The following is a 2441-nucleotide window of genomic DNA, read 5'->3' on the forward strand; positions in this document are numbered from 1 at the left end:
TGCCTTTGATGTGGCAGAGTGAGCCCTGATAGGGATGAGCAGCCTCTGGCAATGGGAAAATGAAACCTCCCAGACCCTGAGAACGCAGAGCACGAAAAATGCGTGAGAAATGGAAATGACAAGGTTGTTCAGGGCGTCTCTGTAAGGACAGCTTCAGCCTGGAGAGGTGATAAAGCAAGATTTCATGTGCAGACGGATGACAGATTCTTTGGTTGAAGTGGAGATTTGTGGGAGAAATCCATTTGTAAGAAGAGCTCTACAGGATTTTATTGGGAGCACGGAAAGGAAAGTGTATTCCCTTTAATTAACTTGTAATTTTGGGTATCTGTTATTTAGCAGAAGGGTTGGTTTTCTTTTTTAATGAATCATGGAGTATTTCTGACCCAAGTGAAACATGCAGAAAGTTTCCCAACTCCAAGTGCATTTTTATCACTGAGGTAACACAGCACGAGCTGAATACGAATAGGCAAAAGCTGCCAGGAAAGGGAACAATAAATCACAACCTTTCCCTCCTCTGCTCCTCCAAAGGGGCCTTCCTGCATAATTCTGGTCCTCAGTTTGGTAGCACTGCAGAAAGGGAGGCTGAAGGCACACACAGGGGCAGGGAGAGAAGGAATACTGATGGGAAGGGGGTCTTCTGATGGAGCTTCCTGGTGATGCTCTATGGGACGAAGCTGTCACATCATTTCTGTAGCAGATGTTGGTGCTGCAAAACCTGTGTGCCCTTTGCTTGGCTGGCACGTTCTGCTGTGCACCAGTGCTGCTTCTGGTGGGAATGCAGCCTGGGGAGCAGAGCCTGCCTACACAATACGACTCTTTGGGTAAATAACAGCTGGTACCGTGTCCTGCTAGCAAATAAAAGCCTCTATTCTAAATTACAGCGAGCCTGAGCTGCCCTGGCCCCATTTCCCCATGGCCGTTGCAAGCTCTGTTTTTTGTTTGCATGCAACGAGCACTAGAGGGCTGCAGAGAATTGCTTTTGCCGTTGCAGACGCTGACATTAACGCAGGATGCAGTTTTTTTCCCTGCCAGTTGCTCCAGTCCTTAAAGGAAAGCAGGCAGCAGGAGTGCAGGATGGGGATGGTTTGGTTTTCCTCGCCTGGAAATAGGAGGTGGGTGTCGTTGGGATGCAGCCGTCGAGGAGAGGCACTGCTAGTGGCTCACTCTGGGAGGGAAAAAAGAAGTGAGGTGTTCTGCTGCAATAAAGCAAAATAATTTAGGTTTCACCTCCAGTCTGACTGCCTTCATTTTGCTGATTTTGCTGCGGCACCATGGTTGCGTAATTTTTGCTTTATCCTGTGATCCATTTGGAAACTTTTTCTTTGCCAGTCACTTCCTGAGCACCTGTCTGGCAAACCCAACATGTATATAGAGCTATCAAATTTGTACCCCTTTTCGGCATCTTCAGGTTTGTAATGCCACTCATGGAATGGAATGGAGTAGAGTGGAGTGGAGTACAGCAGAGTATGGTAGAGTGGAGATGAGTGGAGTAAAGTAGAATAGAATGGAGTAAAGTGGAATGGAGTAGAGTAGAATAGAATGGAGCGGAGTGGAGAAGAATGGAGTAGAGTAGAATGGTGTAAAGTAGAGTAGAATGGAGTAGAGTAGAATAGAATGGAGTAGAGTAGAATGGTGTACAGTGAAGTAGAATAGAATGGAGTAGTGCAGAGTACAGTAGAGCAGAGTAGAATGGGGTAGAGTAGAATAGAATGGAGAAGAGTAGGGTAGAATTGAGTAATGTAGGATAGAATGGAGTAGATTAGAGTAGAATGGAGAAGAGTAGAGTAGAGTAGAACTGAGTAAATTGGGGTTGAGTAGAGCAGAGTGGAGTAGAGTAGAATAGAGTTGAGTGGAATAGAGTAGAATGGAGTAGAGTAGGGTAGAATTGAGTAATGTGGGATAGAATGGAGTAGAGTAGAATAGAATGGAGATTAGAGAAGAGTAGAACAGAGTAGAGTGGAGTAGAGTACGGTAGAGTAGAGTGGAAGAGTATGGAAGAGGATGGTTTGGGTTGGATCTTAATTACCTTTGAGCTCGGTTTCTCCTGAGTTTTATTTTTATCAAGTATTTTTTGTTGGAATCTTCATTACTGTTTTGGTGCCAGTCATCAATAAAAGCAGGAAGCCAAGCAGCTCTGGGCTCTGAAGATCTTCCAAAGACCTCTTTTCAACCTCAGTTACTGCAAGCTTCTCGCCTTCCAACCAGCTGATCCAGAGATTCCATCTTTCTCCTTCCCAATGGACAATGTAGATGACAAAAGCTGGCTTCCCCTGGTAGGGAAGGAGAGTGCTGCATCCCCCCTAAATGCCTTCAGCACAGCAGGTTTCTTTCTGCTAGCCAACAAAATGCATACCAATCACAACTTGTTTTGTTTTTTTTTGCTATTGTTTTGCAATCACACCTAATTCTAAATACTTGAAAATCTGGCCATGAAAGGGAAA

Source organism: Meleagris gallopavo, chromosome 24 (assembly GCF_000146605.3).
Source record: "Meleagris gallopavo isolate NT-WF06-2002-E0010 breed Aviagen turkey brand Nicholas breeding stock chromosome 24, Turkey_5.1, whole genome shotgun sequence".
In the NCBI taxonomy this organism is placed as follows: Eukaryota; Metazoa; Chordata; class Aves; order Galliformes; family Phasianidae; genus Meleagris; species Meleagris gallopavo.